Genomic DNA, 20,687 nt, shown 5'->3' with positions numbered 1-20,687 from the left:
TATCGTAAATTGGAGCAGGCAGAAAGCAGAGGGTGGGTGGGGGGGGCTATTTAAATGGCCGCATTAGCCCGCCGTGAGCCGTGGAGTGGCGCCATGGCTTTGGCACACCTCCCACTGATAAATATGCAGAGCAGCTGCAATGATGCACGCCAAACGGCGGCAAGAGTCAGCCCATCGTGGCTAGAATAGGGCCTTCCATTTTCAATGCATGTGCATCCTTGCCTTTGTTAGCTTGCTAGCATGTAGCATGCTTGAGTGCATTTTGAACATGTCCTTGCGTGGCGCCCTTGAGCTGGGGGGGGGGGTCGACGCCGCTCCTCTATTCGATCCCAGCGCTGTGTAAAAATAGGGATACTCCATTTGCATTTGCATGCATGGCTGCTTCGCTTTCAATCTTTCCCAGAATGCATTTCAACCGCACCATCAAAAAGGGAAGCATACTGTACACCCTTACCGGTCGGCGCTAACTTGAACCGAGTAGCGGATTAGCGGTTTGCTAACGGAAGCCGAATGGGAATTCTCCCAGTTGTTCTCCAAGTCACATCCGGTCATCAGATTGACTCGCTTGATTTGATTTGGTGAGAATTTGGGGGAGATTCCATTTTCAATGAACTTCTCCTGTCCCTGGTTTTACATTCGGAAAATTTGATCTGCCGGCGTGGTGCGTTTCATTCCTTACATTGAGAAAATGAAGGTATGCAATTTAGCAAGAGGTTGTGTCATATTCCAATTGGTTTGCTTTTAATTTGAAAAGAAAGCAACATACTAGATGTCATGATCGCTACAGAAACTTAAAATCTCAAGTACCCTCAAAAAAACTTCACATACCGAGAAAATGAAGGAAGGTGTCACTATAAGAAATTATAACAGAAATATATTAATTTGAAAGGAAAACAGTAAATTAGATGTCACGATAGCTCCGAAAACGGTCAAAACCTCATGTAGGCCCCAAAGTGCCTCCACATACCCCCATTTGAGAAAAGGTTAAAGGGCGTCACTATAACACATTTTAGCAAGAGGTTGCTTCCTGTTCCAATAAATTTGCTCTTAATTTGAAAAGAAAACATTTAACAAACCGTAATGATACATACAGAAACTGTAGAAATCTTACGCACCCCTTGAACTACCTTCACGTACCCTGATTTGAGAAAAGCAAGGAGCCACTAGAACACATTTTAGTTGCTTCATGGTCCAATAATTTGATCCTAATTTGAAAAGAAAATATGAAATTAGATGAAGTGACAGCTACAGAAATGGTTAAAATCTCATGTAACCCCTGAAATCCCTTTACGTACCCCGATTTTAGAAAAGGAGTAAAAGGGTCACTATAACGCATCTTAGGAATAAGTTCATTCATGTTCCGATTGTTTTGCTCTTAATTTGAAAAGAATTAAACTATTTGCTGATAGCCAGAGAAACTGTCAAATTCTCACATACCCCTGAAGTGCCTTCACGTACCGCCATTCGCGCACCGCAAGATCTGCTCATCAAGAAAATATCAACATTCATTGCCACTGACGGCTATAGACGTAAAAAGTTATTTTTTACTGGGTTATCTCCACAATTCGCTAGCAGATATGTTTTACTGAAAAAAGAAAGGTTCCGCTGTGAAAGACGAATCAAATAAATGATTTAAAGATGAGCAAAAAGAAGAGAAAGTTTGAGCATGTGTGCTTTCAAAAGTTTTTGGAGAAAGAGCTTCTGGTACGATTTCATTTGGTCCTGAACTTTTTGTTTGTAGCAGCCACTTGGATCACTCGCCGCTCGCAAGGAGCCAAAGGAGGATCTCATCCGAGGTTTCACCAAAGCTCGGAACTGACCGGGCGGTCCGACTTGAAAGGCGCGCTCGCTGCTTCCCTCCAGGCTAATCTGGAAGCCTGCCAACGGGGACGGTCCCCATCTCCGCCGGGGAGAACCGGGCCCACAGCCCATCATCGCCGCGCCGGGCGCCGTCGGACCGCAACTGGCGGATTTAAAGATGAAGGCGGGCCAGACTAAAATCATTTTAGCACAGGCAAATTTCAAAGTCGGCACCGTAGACAGTAGTATGTGAGAGTATGTGAGAGAGGAGTTTGGAAAATGTGTTTGTGTGTGTTCAATCCACAGACAGGGGAGTGTGACAGCGTTATGACCTATCTTTCATTTTAATCAGCTTATCTCTCAGTTTGTCTCTCTCACAGAACACACATGCACAGATTTCTCACACACTCACATTTTTTTCACACTACGTGCATGTACTGACATTTCTCTCTCTCTCTCTGTCTGTACTACCACACTCACACTCGCATATTATCTATCATACAACGTTTGGCATCAACATGTTCTCACACAAAGCATAGACATGCTTCAATTTCTCTCACACAATCAACTTTCTCACAGGACACAAGTCATGCACACACATAATCTTCCAAATTTCCCACACACACGTTTCTCGCCCACATGCTCAGACTTCTCACACTTTGATTTTTTTTCACACTAAACAAATGTACTGACATTTCTCTCTCAACTACACACACACTCGCATATTATCTTCCAACACGACGCATGAATATATTCTCATACACACATTACACTCAACACACACAAACTCGTTTATTTCCTCACACTACAAAAACGCTGAACATATTCTCTCAAAATTCAATGTGAGACAGGGGTTCCTCTCATGCGAAAAATTGCTCTCTCTCATGCGCGTGCACACTCAATTTTCTCACACTACACACATACAATACCTCACATTATTGCACATATTTTCTCACTTGACATACACACATATACAGCCACAAATTCCTCTCACACATTTCTGTCAGCATGCACAAACTTGCATATTTCCACACACATTGTAGAACATAATGTCTCAAACATACACAAAGGTTACTCTCACACATAATTTGCCTTTTCTTATACACACATGCACTCATATTTCCCTCACGCTCACAATTTACCTAACACTACATGCAAATATTTTCTCACATTACATTGCATTTCTCTCACACGCAAATATTCTTACACAATTAGTACATTACAACTTAGATAGTTCGAGATTTCTCAATCATTTCTTTCTTGCTCGTACACAAATATTAACATACTGTACAAATTTTCTCCGACAAATACAACCCCTCATAAATTAATCTCACACGTTCACATTTCTCTCATGCGAAAAATTCTCTCATGCTACACACCCAAAGGTATTACACTATATGCACAAACTCAAACTACGCACACTATCCCATTTCTCTAACACTACGCATAAATTTCACACAACACACACGTTTCAAGCTCTCACACATATCTCTCATTCACACAACTACTCTCTCACACATGCACTCTCAAGGTACAAACACATATACACACGCACACACACACTCACTCCAAGCGACACATTTTTTTCTTATACTACACACACATTTCTCTCACGCACATTCTCTCTCACGTATTCATTTACAGTGCATGTATGTATTCATTGTTCTGTTCCCTTTTGCCCCGGTCCAGGAATAGCCCCAGTAATCTGCCATTTGTTCCCCTTGGCTCAATCTTTTCTCGGTCTTCCCGCCATCCTGGGTAATCCTCCATTTCTCTTGTGTTGACACCGGCCTCTTCTTCTTTTTTATTTTTTTTATGAAATTCCTTTTTAGCGACCGGCGCCGTCTCGGCCCCAATAACTCAAACAGTGGAACCTTTGATGCATCATTCATGGTTTTGTTCCCTAATGCACTCTCTCCGTCTCTTTCACACTATCAAATCTCCATCGTGGGCTTTTATCCAGCGTTGCAGCTTTGTCCATTCCCTCTTGCTTTCACGGTCTCATCTTGTTGCCGCAGCATCGCCCCCCCCCCCCCCCCCCCACCACCACCACCACCACCACAACCCCCACTTCCACCCATGCACCAAAAGTCTTCCTTTCAGCTCTTTTTCTTTGCCGCTCCCTCATCCCGCATTCCCTTTGCTATCCCACACGTGCCCCCCCCCCCCCCCGAATATCATCATCACCGCTTCCGCGCATCTTCATCTGTCGTCCCAACTCGTAGGCAGCACGCAGTTTGGTCCGAAATTACAGATGCAGAATCCCCCTCGTTCGCAAGCTGCTCTCCGCGGTTTTTCCCGCACTGTCAGGTCCGAGAGCATCAAACGCTGATGCGCGCGCGAGTGGAGTCCTGACAGAACCGAGGCATTACCGGTCCCGAGGGAGCATCGTCTATGTCTTGCAGTACCAGGACCAAAAATGTTCTATGGGACTATGTGCTCATCTAATCCGCCCTCGGGGATGTTGTCACAGAGGATAAAGAATAAATTGGGTTGAAAATAACCCAACGACAGGTCAAAAATGGCAACCCAAGAATTGGATGGATAGGACCCAAGTTTCTGTGCTGCAAAAAAAAATTTGGACACTGTTTAACAATCCAGGAAGTTGGGTCAAATTGACGCATAGATTGAGTCATTTTATGACTCTTAATAGGGTTGTTTTCAAACCAACTGTTTACAACCCAATATTAGGGTCAAATCAAAGACAACTTCAAAAATTTGCTGTGTTCTGTATGAAACCCCACAAAAAAAGGGGCTGGATTGACACAAATATTCAGTTTTTTTATGACCCTCTTTCAACCCAACATTTGATAGGTTGGATCTAAAATTAATTTGCTACACCCATTGTAAAACTGTTGGGTCGAACATACTGTACCCCAACCATGGATCAAAATAGGACCCGGTTGGACCATTTGGGTCAATTTGACCAATATTCAAATATTTAAGGTAGTGTTGTACAAAAAGATCCATCAAATGCTGGGTTGGTCATTTTTGACTCATGATTGGGCTATTTTTAACCAAACTATTTATAGGGTGTCGTATGTATTCAAATATTAGTTTTCCATTCAACACAATTTATGTTGAGTTAGTCTGACAGCTGTTTTGAGCACCAAAACCTATCTCAGGTTTTCTCTGCCGCATCATCTTTTTGACCACCCATCTTTTAAAACATATATGTTGAAATAATGCTACATTCTTTAAAAATGAAAAAAAAGAAAGAGCAAACAAAGCAAGCACTAACCCTCTTAACTCAATGAATGCCAGAGACGTATTTTCACGTTTTTTAAAAGTCCAGGCATTCAATCCTAGATACTCAAGTATCGATTTAATACCTAAGTATCAAGAAATTAACATACTCAAGAATCGATTTACTATTTAAAGTATCTGGGATTTCATGTCTGGACTCTTAAAAACGTGTAAATACGTGCCTGGCATTGAATGAGTTCATTGCTACTATGCTGGCTCTCGTGTTTTGATATCCTACTGGCATATTGGGAGCTGCACACACCTCTCACCTCTAGAAGAGAGTCCAATAGTAATCAGCTCTTCTTTAAACAGACAGTCAGTGGAATGGAATTATCTGGAGAGAAAAAAATAGACGGGCTATGAAAAAACACACTCTCCTTTGAATTCTATTTTTTTTTCATCAAATCATTCTTTGAAAAAAAATACTTCACAGGGCACATCATTGAAATGAGCTTGTTGTTGATTTGCATTGGCGGATTTGATGGCAAGGAGAGCAGCACGTGCATTTTGTGCGGCTTTCTAAGAAAAACAAGTACCCCAAAGGACGGACATTAAAAAAAAAAAAAAAAAAGCGCTGCACCGACGCAGTTCGATGCTTCCGTTTTTCACCAAAGAAAGGCACCACGGCCCATCGGATTGTCTTACGCTTCACCTTGGCCGGCGGAACCCCGGGGGAACATTTTCCTCTCACGCCTGGAAGAGTCCTATTTAACTGGTTGCGCGCAACTCCGCATCCGTCGTGACCGACCTTGAATTAAGGCTTTGACATGACCGAATGGAACAGCCTCACAAGCGTTGCCCGGGCCACACTGCGGGGCCATCGCCGGCACTTGGCAGAGCCCATTATTCCCCAAAACATATTTACCCTCACGCCGCAGTGACAGCGACAGCCAAATGCGCCCGAGGCTAGCAAACCCGCGCGCGCGCGCGAAAGGCCCAGCGCAGAGAGCCCAAAGAGTCGCTTGGTCCGCGTAACCCCCCCGGGTGTCTGGGGATTTTTCACTAACCTGGCCTTATCATCACCCAACTTGGGCTGACTTTGAAAAGGTCACGTCATCAAATACTTATACAGTGATACTTCAACGTACCAAATTAATTCGTTTCGGAAGTAAACGTGAACCTTCCGGAAGTAAATCTGTTCAAAATGCTCCTAAACCCTTGAAATTCATTATATTCATGGTAGCAGGTGACAATAAGAATGCAGTTCACTCGTTGGCCTTGAGATGGTGCTGGTGCATTGGTGATGAGTGCAGATAACCTTATTTCATTTTTATTTGACATGTCCAGTCCTCCAGGTGTCATTTACAAGTTAACAGGAGCAATAATATTGATTTCTTGAATTGTTGTGAGCATGTAAGTTTACTTTGGGATCATGCAACGTGCTTCCTGTGTGATGTTATTGCTAAAGTGCTACCGAAGTGCTAACCACGCTAATGTCAGATGCCAAAACCCAAAGTGGGATGTTATAAATGTGTTTTTATGTTGGTATGTACAATGTTTGCTGGAGTTAATGTCAGTTTTAGGTTTGTTATTTCTACAGTGTAAATTTTCGGTGGTACATCAAGGGTTGTGATGACAAATTACATCACAGTCATGCTGGCGCGAGCACTGGTGTCTCGTGTCTCATATTATATGCCAATAATGTTGCCTTTTGTATCCTGGATTATCTCTTGTGACTAGAGACGATATTTTTTCGGCGAGGTAAGCTGAATTTTTTTTAAACAACAGGCGTTTGTAAGTAGAGGTACTCCTGTTTATTTTTCCTCTGAACCCCCAGGAATTTGTTCAGTGGCATCAGCCCTCACCAAACATACATTTAGATATTTTTTTTTGGGAGGGTAGGGGGACCAACGACACCTTTACCTCCAAAAATTGTAAAAAAGTGATAAGAGCAAAAGTAACTACACCGTATATTGTTATATATTATAAAATTGAACTAGGAATACTTTACATTTCATAATTAGAGTGTTAAGACTTTTGAAGACTTTTAAATGATGGGAGTCCAGGCTAAGCCAATCATCGAAGTCAGTGAAAGGCTTGCAAATGACATACATTGGCCGCTAGCGACACCCGGTGGATTTGGAGTGTCGACACAAACATTTTCATTGCATCTCGTTTGTGAGTTGCCGTTGAAAGGATTCATGGAAAAATTGGGGGAAATGCATGATAAAACATGGGGTTTACGATATGTCCAAAATGGATAATATTTTCGATTTTGAATGGCAGTAAATAAGCCTGACATGGGCTAGATTGGATACATATAGGGTGTACTTCTCCACCTCCCGTTTGCAAGCATTTAGAAGGATCGGCGGCACGGCATATTGAAAATTGTCATGTTTTGACAATCTACGCAATATTTTAGCCTCCTGCGGATATTTTTGGTATGCTTTCCCTTTGATTTCACACATCAAAAAGCCAGAGTTGGGTCAAAATCTCCCCTAATGTGCCCCAACCACGACGACGGCCGCTCTTCGCCCCAGCAAGAATATTTCCGCTATCATCCACGCAACAGCAGCAGGTGACACAAAATGCTCACAAAACACCCAAAAAAACCACACAGTCAACATTTTTACAAGGCATCAAAATGAGACGAGACTCTATCCCAGGAGCCCTAGCAACAGCGCTACGATTTGGGGAGCGAAAAGGATTGCATCCAGCACCTTCTGGGCTTGCTCCGCTTCCCTCGGCCCTGCAGGCACTGCGTAGCTTTGAATCTTCACTCCCTTTTATAGTGGAGACCGCATGGGAGGCGCGCGGCTTTGTGCGCCTTTTCATGTTATCGGGAAGAAGAGTGCTGAGTTGAGAAAGAGAGACGGAACGCACAACAACACAGCTTGAATTATCATCCGAGTGGGTGTACAAATTGACATCGGTCTCAAAGAAAAGAAGCGAAACGGAAGATCTATGGCAGGGGCGCTCGATGCCTTGACCTCGGTCAGCCGGTTGACCGCTGAGGTAGTGCCGGTCGCCCGCTTGACATGGCGCTACAAGACTGGGAAAAAAGCAAGCCGGAGAAAAAGAAAATTCATCGCTGGGGTGGCCACACGTTCGTCAGAAAAATGACGGGAATGCTAAATGAATTCAAAATGTCGGAAATGCTATTTTCACGTCGGGATGGAAATGACGTCAAATGACCGTCTTTTAATTCCGTAATTAAAGATTATTAAAGATTAAAGATTAATTAAAGATTATTAAAGAGAATTAAAGATTTTTAACTAAATTCAACCTTAGCCATACTTTGTTTCACTTGTAGTGTATGTGACGGATGAAATTTAGACAAATGTTAATGAAACCGTCTTCTATAGTTGTAGCGCAGGCACCATGAGGTTCAAGTAAAGCATGATAATGCCATCTAGTGGATATGATTCGTGATTGCACTCTTGTCCCCTGCATTAAACATGGTGGTGTATTATATCCTAGTGTTGTCTGGCTTTCTTTTCATGTTGCACTCATGACAGACATAGTTTAAAAAAAAATGATGGCCTGACGATGAAAAGGAGGCGGGGCAAATGTTGAGACCAGCAAAAAAATGTAAGTTGCCCACCTCTGGTTAGTAAAAATGAATAAATAAATACATACATACATTGATAAATAAATACATTAATTAAAAAAACGGAGATTTATCCTATTTTCCTGAGAAGGCTCTGATTTGGGAAACTAAGCAGAGACCTCCTGGGAATAGCAGGTGCTGTTAGCTTCCTTCTGGAGCCCACGTCAGGTCCCTCAGGACTTGGGTCTGCGGGGACCACGCCTCCGGCGCTCTGGGCCAACAACCCAATCAACATCAATCCCAAACGCTTACAGAACGAGAGATACAAGCAGCAGCAACTATCTCTGCCCTACACCTCACCCGAGGCCAAGAGGAAGTAACTCATCGTAAAAAAAAATACATTCGTTAAAAATAACACCGTGTTGTGTACAATCGCGAACTTCTCACTCTCGGGAAGGCAAAGACTGTCAAGTTGACCGTTCTCACTGCTATACTTGCGGGAGGAACTTCAAAATAAAAGCATACTAAGGCAGTTTTGCACTTGTGGTACACTTTATTTTGGATCTATGAGCCCTCTCACAAAGTTTGCTGCTTTACTATAAAAACATATCTTTTACATTTATTATTGTCATAATAACAACTTCAATAATAATAATCATCATCATGAGAATAATAACAGGAACAATCAAATTGACAGGATCTTATTACATTCTTACGGCCCAGTAAATGTGTCTATGCCGCCAGGGTCATTTTACTCCTCGTTTAACAATACAGCTGCAAAAAAAAAAAAAGAGCTAATTTCACCCATCATGGGGTCCGGCACAGATAATTGCCATTTGACAAATATGGGCATTTGATGGTCGATATGTCAATTCAAAACAAATTCTTAAAAATTTCAGCTAACTTGATAAGAGATTCTGCTGAGCCTGCACACTCTGCACCTTTTTTTTTTGTTTGAAATGTATTTGAAAACAAAAATAAGTCAACATTAAACAATGATGTTCGTTTGAAGATTTGGATGAAGTTGATTTACTGATTTAAGCACGTTTAATTGTTGAAGTTTAACATTGTAGGAAATTTCGTTCCAATTTTTTAGATAAGACATAGTTACAGTATCTAGTTGTCTAAAATAAAAAAAAATCACTTTATTCAAATCTGAAAGTGGATCAACGATCGCATTCATAAAGACATTTAACCAAACTCAGTGTTCCAGTTTACGAATATTGATTGCAAATATGAATTATCAGTCGTCTCGGCAGCTATTAATCGATGTCGGTCCTGAAAAAAACAAACAAAGTCCTTCTCGAGTGTTTTCTTTGAAGAATTTAGCAGAACGAGTCGCTAACGTCACTTTAGCGCCAAAACGGCGCGTTTCCGTCACTCCCTGCATGATTACGCGATTATTTCTGAAAAACCTTTCCCGCCACGCTTTAAAATCAAATCTAATCCCTCGCTTTCGGACGTAAACAGGAAAAGCGTCAGGAATATGGAAGCGGGGTCCTTGACGGCGACCACCTTCGAGATCCTCCTAATTGAGGCAAAAGAAAAGACGGGGAGGAAGGAAGAGGGGGGGCGGGGGCGAAGCTTTTGAGCCACGAGAGGGCCGCCATGAAAAGCTTGCGCTTTGTGAGCCTGATGAATGGAGGCGCTTGTGCCAGAGCCGCGTTGACCTCCGCCCAACTCCGCATCCCATGTCCGCCATCTCCGTCTTTCCACAGTGAATTTAGAAAAAGACAAAACACGCCGACGGCCTTCAAATATATTCTGCGAGCCCCGCTTTGGCCGAGGCGGGCTTGCCGGCACGGCGGCGGCAAATTGCGGAGAGAGCGCGAGAGGCGTGAAGAGACGGCCGAGTCTTCTTGAAAGGCCTTTCTGGACGGCTAATTTATGTGCGCCCTGATCAATGGGTTAATTAAGTGGAGAGGGGGGAAACGGGGAGGGCCAGAGGCACGAGAGGAAGGACGAGGGATGGCCGGGAAGAGCGTTTGGACTCGGAGCGCAGGGTCCGCCGCGGACGCTTCCGAGCGTAATGAAATGGACCGGGGCCGCGGGGGGAATTTGTTCATGTTAGCGATGATTTCAGCTTGAGGATCAATACCGCCTCGCCGCCTTTGGATCTGTCAAAGTCTTGTAAACATAAGCTGTCAAGGAGGAAATCCGTTGGGCGGTCTCGGGGAGACCTTTGGAAAAAAAAATCCATTCTGAGATTTACTCATCAAGAAAATTCTCCGTGCCCAGGAAAAGGAAGGTGTTGGGATTGTGTTGGCGGTCCGGGATGTGTCGCGCGAGGAGCGGGATTGGGACTAAAAACAGGGATCGCTCGTCTGAGGAAACTAGACGCGGAACACCGCAACTGGGAAACTAGATCTCGAAAGGAACGAGGAGCACAGTCTGACGTGACGGCGGAAAACTGATAACGATAACTAGACCTACGAAACTTGACCTCGAACACTAAAATGCAAAACCAGACCTTGAACGGAACCAGGAGAAGAGCTAACATGACAGTAGAACTGAGAAAACTAGACCTGGGACACCGGAACTGCAAAACTAGACCTTGAAAATAAAGAGAAAGTCAGTCTGACATGACGGCAGAATTGGGACCAAAAACAAGAGAACTACACCTAGAGAACCAGACCTCAAACACGAGAACTGCAAAGAGCACTAGAACTAGACCTCGAAAGGAACTAGGACAACAGTCTAACACGACACCAGAACAGAGACGAAAGTGAGATAACTAGACCTAGAAAACTAGACCTGGTGTACCAGATCTAATATATATATATATATTATATGTAAAAATGTGAGGATCAAATACATGAACATAGCTACAAATATCATCTTAAATCTGAAAAAAAAAATGTATAGAGTACTCCACAAAACCGTGCATGTGTCGGGAATGGAAGAGAGACCGGGCGAGAAAAAAACCATCCAAATCCTGCTGATTTGCAGGCTTTGAAAGGGCCTCTTCCGCTCCTCGCTTGAGTCCCTGGCGTGGGAGCCCAAACGGAAGGGAAAGGTTTTACGCGGGCGCCGGGGGAGCGACGCTTTGCTTTCTTCCGCGTCTTCAGCCCGAACTGCAAGCGACGAGGCCGAGCGGCCCCGGCGTCCCCATCCAATCCCGGCAGCCGTTTCGCAGCGATACGCGCTAACGCGCTTCCCGGTGAGGCAATCTGCTCTGCCGCCGGCGCGCCATCAAGGTTGCACTCCCTTAGCAAGCCTAATTAGCCTGACGCCGGCACGCATCTTTCTCCTGCTAATGCTGAGCCGTTTGCCTCTACGTTCATACGTCTTTTACGACGTTTGCTTTGTTTTGGTGCCGGTCTTGCTGATGCCAAACAGCAGAAGCCAAAGAAAACTGCAAAAACCGGAACACCAGGCTAACAGGTGAACCAAGACCAACATGGTGATGCGGGTGGACCTGAAAATTTGACGGATTCTGCTCATTTTTTTTCTTAAACGATTTGCTTGGCAGCTTGAAGGTGTATCTTTGAAACTGAGAAATGTTTGATCAGAAAAGAGCATCAAAAACGGTTTGAAGGAAACTTTGAATAGTTTGAGGAAACAGTTTTCCGTGACAACATAACGTGGCTTGGTTGTTTCTCCGATTCAACTTGAGGAAATTTCTTGGCCAAATTCTGAATAATCTGAGTCAGTATCGCAATTTTCCAGACACGGCCGAGACCAACATGGCGATTTTGGCCTCAACAGATGGACCTAAACATTTGACTCCCTCACACGGAGTCTCCACGTTTTTTTTCTTGAACTATTTCCTTGGCGGCTTTAAGGTGTAACTTTGTGGATGGGGAGGAAAAATATATGTTTTATCTGGGAAAACTGCATCAAAAACAAACTTATAATCGTTTGAGAAAACTGTTTGTTGTGACAACATAACGTGGCTTGGTTGTTTCTCCGATTCAACTTGAGGAAATTTCTTGAAAACGCAAAAAAAACATGCTTTTCTGTTCTAAAACTTTTTCTTTTTTTCTTCGGACCTGAGGTAGTGTGGATATTGTGCGTATGTGACTCGTGAAGGGCAGCGCAAGGGTTTCATTTTTCCCAGCAGGATGATAAAGCTGCGGGCCAAGTAGATTGGTGCGTGCAGTAAAGTTCAGCGCCGGCCGCTGACATTTACGTGCCGAGCGCTACCTGCTCAAAACGGATTCGGGCTGAAAAGCGGTCTCGCCTTGGCGAACATTCGTCACCAAAGGACGTGCTACGGCCTTGAAGCGCCACAGACTGACCCCTTCTTTTCTTTGAGGGCCGGACGACACGCGAGCGGCAAATTTCAGCCTTTCGTTGGTTCCAATCCAAAAATTGTGAGGCGGCATCTTGTGCGTTCGCGTATCGTCGCCGTTCATCTCGCGCCCGTCGCGACACTGACAACAAGCATCCACGGGCCGCTTGGCGTCAGCTAAGCGTGAAAAGTCCGAAGCCGAGGCGCTCGTTCGTCACTGTCAGCCGCCGACTCGCCCGAGCGAGCCGTCGGCGCGACACGGAAAATTGCCTGGCCGAAAGCGGGCTGGCAAACTCTCCGCGTGAGAACCGGCCTCTCGCTTCCACTAATGGCCCACATCCTGACAGTCAAAGCCCGCCAGCCTTACAAGGGGGATACAAAACATCTCATTGTTCCATAGGAAGTCTTCATGTTCCTCAAAGTGACCTTTTTTTTTTTTTTTTTTGGTTCTGTCAAAGGAAGAAAGAAAAAAAAAACAGTGGAACACACTGCAGTCAGGCCAGGCCCTAGATTCTGTGCATGTGTTTGATGTAGTACCCCTCCGTGCCATAGGGGGCGACGGTCACTGATCTTACTGTGTGATGTACATTTCATGCATTGAATCGGTGGATGCAATGTCGGTTATTTTTTTACTTTTTATATGCAAATAAACAGACTGCTTTCATTTTATTTTGACTCAGGATGGATCCCTACACGCTCCTCCGTCCAGGTAGCCATTACGTCCAGCACCAAAGTTAAAAAAAAAAAAAAAATGATTGTCACTGTTCTTCATAAAGGTTATAAAGGCTTCGATTTTCGCCCCGTTTGTTTTTCCGCATTCGTCACTTCCGGTTCTTATATTTCGCGGCAATTCGCTCGCCGTCTTGCGTGAAGGTTGTTCCGACGGCCGCGACCCAATTCAGCAGGGCCGAAAATCTTTTCCGACGTCCCATGATGAACGTCGATGTTCATCGAGGATGTAATATTTCAAAATGCAACATTTACGACACGGCTGTGTGATTGCAGCTGGACATGTGAGATTTTGTGTACATACGTAACCATTGTCCAATTTTTGGACGGTATAAAACCATGACATTTTTGGCGATATATTTTAATAGGATTTATGACTGATTTTCTGGCGATTTTTGCAACAATCCGTTGAGCGGCAGTCAAACTATGTCAGCAAAGATCAAATTCTTTGTTGACTTGTGTTTCACCTCAAAACACTAGGTGTCGGTAGAGACCGGTTAAAGTGTTTTGAAGTTTCATCATTACGCCGCAGACTACAAAAACAGAGCATATCAATTTTCAATTTTTTGTGGGTCTTAATACATTTAATCTACAAATGTATGGATAGAATTGATGCCACTGAACAATGAGAGGTTGAAGGAATAAAATACTCATGAATTTACATGGCCCTGATTCCGTGTATGTTAGACAAGACCTTAATCTTAGTAGGATGGTCCAGGGTGTGTGGCAGTCGTGGACCTTTGGAGCTTTTATCTGTTCCCGGAGAAGAGCAACAAATGTTCATTGATCCCAGCTGGGGTCATGGTGGCGGGCCGAGAAGAGAGCAGTGGCGCGTTGGACCCGGCTCTGGCCTTCCTATTGAAGCCATCGCGGCTCCGCATCGGCGCTTCAACGCATTTCAAGCCCAAAAAAAACATTGCGATTAATCGACTCAACTTTGAATGATTAATTAGTTGATTAAGTGAAATCATCTATACTTCAAGCTTTAACCCTTGTGCGGTATTTTGTCCAATTCTTTGTTCTTTGCCTTATAGGCATTTTACAAACAGAAAACATCGAAAGCAGGGGGCTGAAATTTCACCCAAACGGTGACAACATGTCAAAGTTCAACACGGCACGACCACTTAGTTATCACGCTACCCACCAGTAGTGTGCCATCCCTTGGCAAAAATACTGCCGGAATGATGTGGAACAATCTGGCCGAAAAAAAGTTAAGAATAAAACATTTAATGGATATACCAGGGAGCTGAAATTTCACCCAGATGATGACAAGATGTCAAAGTTTAACATGGCCCAGCCACTTAGTTGTCACACAACTGGAACTGTGTCATGCATTGGCTAAAGTACAGCTGGAAAGATGTGGAAGAATCAGACCCCTGAAAGATTTAATAAAAATACACGAGGGAGCTGAAATTTCACCCAGATGGTGACAACATGTTCCAATTCAACATGGCACGACCCCAATTTTATCACACTACTGGTACTGTGCCATCCCTTGGCTAAAATACAGCTGGATAATGTGGAAGAATCAGACCCTAAAAAGATTATGAAAATACACAAGGGAGCTGAAATTTCAGCCAGATAATGACCTGTCAAAGTTCAACATGGCACAACCTCTCTTTTATCACACGAGTAGGATTGTGCCATTCCTTGGCTAAATACTGCTACCAAAAAAAGGTAAAAAAATGAAAATAAAAATACACAGGAAGCTGAAATCTCACCCAGATAGTGACAACATGTCAAAATTGAACATAGCCCGGCCAATTAATTATCACACTACCGGTACTGTGGCATCCCCTGGCTAAAATACGACTGGAATGATGTGGAAGAATCAGACCCAAAAATAGGTCAACAAAATCCATTTGGGAGCTGAAATTTAACCCATGTCAAAGTTCAACACGGCAAAACCACTTTCACACTAGCAGCAGCGTGCCATTCCGTGGCTAAAATACTGACAGAATAATGTGGAAGAAAATGATCCAAAAATACCGCATAAGGAGGCGGACAGGAAAGGAACGAAGACACGGAAAAGACTGGGACAAATAGAAGTACTAGCAGAGAAAGTCCTCTTTCTTGTACTATGTGCAAGGCAAGCACAAACCCCCGAAGCCACTTTGTGTTTGCTTCCGCAACACCTTGTATGACTACGCCAGTGAAACAAAAAACTCAATTGGAGTCTCTGGTCCATTCGGGCAGTAAACGGTTGATGCGGTGCCACCAGACGCTCGGGCAAGCGACGGACAAACACACAGCGGACTTGTGCAAATGATGAGCGGCGGCGATAAAGTGACTGGCGGCGCCCGTACGTCTCGCAAGTCCATATGGTCTTGACGGCTGGAAGACGCCGGGCCCTTTTCCTTTCACGGGTTAAGTGTCGCCATGCGCGTCAAGTGTTTACATGACACCGCGCGCTGGCCTTGCTTTCACGCCGCAATCAAGTCAATGACAAGCAAAACATGGCCGACGTGTCTTCTGAGGGTTGCTTGCACACGTTGCGTCTCTCGTGTGGCTTCGGGGGACAACCGACAGACACACACACACACACACAAACACACACACACACATATACACACACACACACATATATATATATATATATATATATATATATATTAGTATACTATTTATGGTTACATAAATATACGACACAGTGCTTATTAAGAAAATTAATATACAGTAATGCTGTATGCTGTTTTGTCATATATGAAGCCACTATTAATATAAACGCATAATATACAGACATACCTTCTAAATATATCATTTATATTTAATCATGTATAAACACTACAAAATATAACTATGCATATACATATCTAGCATATAAACACTTTAAAAAAATCCAGATGGACACATTTATGCAATAATACAAGTACAGTATGCATACATAACCCAATAAATATGACACAATGCTTATGAATAAAATTAATATCATATCGTGATTGTAGCCACTGCCTGGCCTTATTTCAAGGTATCCGTGATTTAATGTTGGCATGTCATGATGACAGTCAATATCAGAATCGATATCAGGTCGATACCCGGCCTGATTTTGAGGCGTCGGTATGCGTGATGCTGTCAATATTATAATCGATATCAGGCTGATACCTGGCCCGATTGCAAGGTGTTGGTACGTGCACTGGCTGCAAATAGTGATATTGATATTGGGCCGATAACTGGCTTTATTTCAAGGTGTCAGTATTCATGCTGGCAGTCAGTATCAGTATCGATATCGGGTTAATGTCGGGCCTTATCTCAAGGTATCGGTATTCATAATGGCGGTCAATATCATTGTCGGAATTGGGCCAGTGCCTGGCCTTATTTCAAGGAATTGGTATTTGTGATGGTAGTCAATATTGGAATCGATTATCAGACTGATACCTGGCCCGATTTCAGGGTGCAATGGAAGCCGATACTCGTCTATACCAGGCTGATGGTTCTTCAAAGTACTGGTGCTAGTGATTGCAGTCCTTACCAGTGTTAGGCTGATACCTGGTTTTATTTCAGGGTACAGATGATGGCCGTTGATACTAGTATCATTATTTATTCAAGTATTTTTTGAGGTTACAATGCTTATGTGTTTTTTATTTGGGGTGGTGGGAGAAGAAAAGTACTGGTGGTATCGATACTTGGTATCGGTGACCAATCAAGGTTTAAATTCTCGTGGAAAAAAAAGTGGTATTGAAGAATGAAGCTATTAATAATAATGAATATACACTCGTTATTTTTGATGCATTTAGAGATTTGGGTCCATAGGGGTTGATTAGCCCCAACTTAAAGGGAGATTAAACATAAATTAAAACATTTTTAAACCAACTCTTTTGAGAGTTTACCGTGTCAAAGAGGGCTGAACCTTTTATTTCAGAAAATAATTCCGTTTTTAATATGATTCTCTTTTCTGGGGATTTCAATTTGCCTGTCCTCATTTGACGTCATCACTTCCACATGCAGCGGCCATGCCTACCGGGCAGGTGAGCTGCATTAAAAGACCCCCCCCCCCCCCCCCCCCCCTCCCTCCAAAAAAAAAAATGGTGGCAGGCTGCAGATGAGAACAGAGGTGTTCTTGTCATGTCGCGGGCCACAACAGACAGCAGCAAGCCTGCGCGGCATATCAATGCGCTCCATTCTTCGGGCTTTCCACCCTGGTTGGACCTTTTGGGAACCAAACGAGACGAGCCCCACGCGTGATATGACGCCGCAGTGAGCAACGCGCAATTTGCATTTTCAAGTACGGAAATCACATTTAGATGCTCAACACTACTAAAATGATTTCATGAATATCAAAGCGCCCCCCCCCCCGAAAAAAAACTTGCTCCTACCTGTTCGTTTGGGATCCCCAGGTGCTTGCGGAGAGCCTTTATTGTTTCCTCGATTTGTGTCCCCAAAAGCCCATTCACATTGCTGCAAAAATCCAAAAAAAGGCACCAAAAAAAAAAAAAAAAGAATCCGCCTTAATTAAATGACAGCAGTCCCTCGTTTCTGGAGTCGAACGGGGGGGCAATGACACCGGAGAGTAAAGCCGCACACAAACATCAAAAGGCGCCCCCGCCTCCCCCCCCAAAAAAAACAAAAATAAATGGGGATAATCAGAAGGAAAGCAGCGGCATGGGCGCGCGCTCAGCTTCCGTCGGCAGCCGGAAGACGGCCGCACATTCGCTCGTCGTCATCTCCGAACAGCTGGGTCCACCTCGGGCGCGATTCCAGGCCCGTCCGAGCCGCGACGGAACCTCCCGCGGAAAAGCACATCGCCGAGCTCGGTCGGTCACGCGTGCTCGCAAAGTCGCCTTTCTTCGTCCTTCGTCGTCGTGGCCGATCCCGGTCAAAAGAAAAGAAATAAATAATAATAAAAAAAGGGGGTCCAAAAGAATTCGGTGCGGTTCGGCGAGCGTCTGGCGCTCGTCTGCCGCTGAGGTGAACCGCCTGGGCGCGCGCCCCCGTGACGTGCGCGTCTTCGCCGGCACGCCCCCGCCACGCGGTGCGCGCGCCGCAGTCCTCCTCCTCCTCCGCCTCCTCTTCCACTCCGAGCGGGTCGCCATGGCAACGCTTGCCTATGACCTCAATACGGCAGTATCTTTACAAGGCAATCGGGCCGCAACGATTGCTCGTTTGCTTCGCTTTTTGTTTTCATTGGTCAGAGTTGCACCACGTGACAAAAAGTTGATCAGTTATCCAATCGATAGCCATCATTTTTGACTTCTTACAATGAATACCTTTTCTTACAATGAATGCATTTTGTCACTTGTCCGTGTCGTTTTTCGCCAGGGTCCCAAAGTCACATGATCACAAGTGAGCCCTGATTGGTTACCTGAGTCCTAAACACAAGGCGTCATTTTCATTCGCTTGCCAGTGGTAAGATGTCGCTTTAAAATTTTTAATTGTTTTTGATTGACTTTGAAATGTACATTGATACATGAACTGTAATAGCAAACAAGAAAAGTGAACGTACTTTGCTCTATTTTAAGGAATTATTTATTACAATCCCCATCCATGTTTAATTTAATTTCACTTCATTTGTATCTTTTTAGTATCTCTGCATACTGTTCATTAATATTGTATTATGTTGCTGACTCTGTAATGTATGTTTACATCATTCAATTAAAAAAAGATACAGTCACTACAGCAAACCCAAAGCCGTTTTAATATTTTTCTTTTTTTCTAATGTATTTATTTACATTTATTTTGATTATGATTTATTTTGATTATACATATACATATATATATATATATATATATATATATATATATATATATATATATATATACACATATATACATATATATATATATATATATATATATATATATATATATATTTTTTTTTTTTTTTTTAATTTCCACATTAAGATTTCCATTTGTTTTTTAGTTTTTTGAATCATTGTTACCACAGTATTTATTTATATGTTTATTTATATTTTCAGTTTATGGATTATATTTTGATTTATTTATGTGTATTTTTGTTTAAACTTGTATATCTTTTTATCTTTTTATATATATATATATATATATATATATGTGATTTTTCCCCAAGCGTGTTCTGAAGCGGCGCTAATTACCTGGCTTTCAGTCTGCTGGGTTCCGTCCGCAGATGCGCCTCTGGATGCAACACCGGCAGCCAAGCGCGGGCCCCCGCCCGGCGCCGCATCACACTCGGGGCGCTAACGGGCCGGATTCAGCACCCGCTTCTTGGGAAACGAGAAGAGTGACTTTCCACGGGCGCCAACATGTTGACGGAAGATAGAATGGTGGCGCTAATGGGCGGCCCGGGAGGCAGCTGAGGCCAAGGCGCCACCGTGCGCTTTTGATGGAGCGCATCAAATGTTTGCTGACAAACACATCAAACGCGACAAGCCCCCATCCCCACTTCACTTTGGGCGTACTCGGCTCCCAGATTTATTCTCGGAGTGGGCTCTGGGGCCAGAGGTGATTCTTTTTTTCTTTTTTCAAAGGAGCCACTCCAAATCCTCATAAAAATCAAAAACAGCTTCCGCGCGTGCCCCTAAAATGCCTCAGTCATTGACTTTTTGAAATCAGAGCAAAATAACTCATTCAATCCCAGACATATTTTTTCATATCTTTCGTGAGTTTGGGCTTTCAATCTTAGGTATTCGTTTATTTATTTATTTATCGAGCATTCCAAAAAACAGATACTGTACAAACTTAACTGTAAATGTTTGTTTTTATTCTTGGTTCAAATTCGGCAATTTCCAATTCTAATCAGTGTAGTTTAACTCATTTCGTACCACCTATTGCCAGAATGATGTGGAAGACATTGACCCCTGAAAAAGGTTAAAAAAAAAAAAAAAAACAGGGAGCTGAAATTTCACCCAGATGGCAACAAAATGTCAAAGTTTCACATGGCACAACCACTTAAGTGCCTTGGCTATAATACTGCCAGATGTGAAAAGAATTTGATCCATAAAAAGTAAAAAAACAAAACAAAACAAAGAAACCAGGGAGATGAAATTTCACCCAGTTGGTGACAACATATTAAAGTTCAACAAGGCACAGCCACTATGTTATAATGAAACCAGGAGTGCACATTCCTTTGGCTAAATTACTGAGAAAATGATGTGTAAAAATCTGACTCAAAAAAGGTTGAAAAAAAAAGACACAAGGGAGCTGAAATTACACCTCAATAGCGACAACATGTCAAAGTTCAACATGGCATGACCACTCAGTCATCACACTACCGGG

At 43.4% G+C, this 20,687-nt stretch overlaps 1 protein-coding gene across 7 annotated transcripts in view; it reads right to left on the bottom strand.

Annotated features, from left to right (window-relative positions):
• nlgn2a (neuroligin 2a) overlaps positions 1–20,687 on the bottom strand; it is a 201,680-nt gene that overhangs the window by 74,176 nt on the left and 106,817 nt on the right. For 2 of the 7 annotated variants that reach the window (XM_088407456.1, XM_088407509.1), the window contains exon 1: positions 17,813–18,448. The exons of 3 other annotated variants lie outside the window; for them this stretch is intronic. The gene's annotated coding sequence lies outside the window, so the exon portion shown is untranslated. Of the gene's footprint in view, positions 1–5,308; positions 5,381–17,812; positions 18,449–20,687 lie in introns of those variants that run through there. 2 more of the 7 variants (XM_088407481.1, XM_088407464.1) reach the window with 2 other exon arrangements.

This window comes from Hippichthys cyanospilos, chromosome 1 (genome assembly GCF_059441005.1).
Source record: "Hippichthys cyanospilos isolate Australia breed blue-spotted pipefish chromosome 1, RoL_Hcya_1.0, whole genome shotgun sequence".
Classification (NCBI taxonomy): domain Eukaryota; kingdom Metazoa; phylum Chordata; class Actinopteri; order Syngnathiformes; family Syngnathidae; genus Hippichthys; species Hippichthys cyanospilos.
This window is presented reverse-complemented; position numbering and strand designations above follow the sequence as displayed.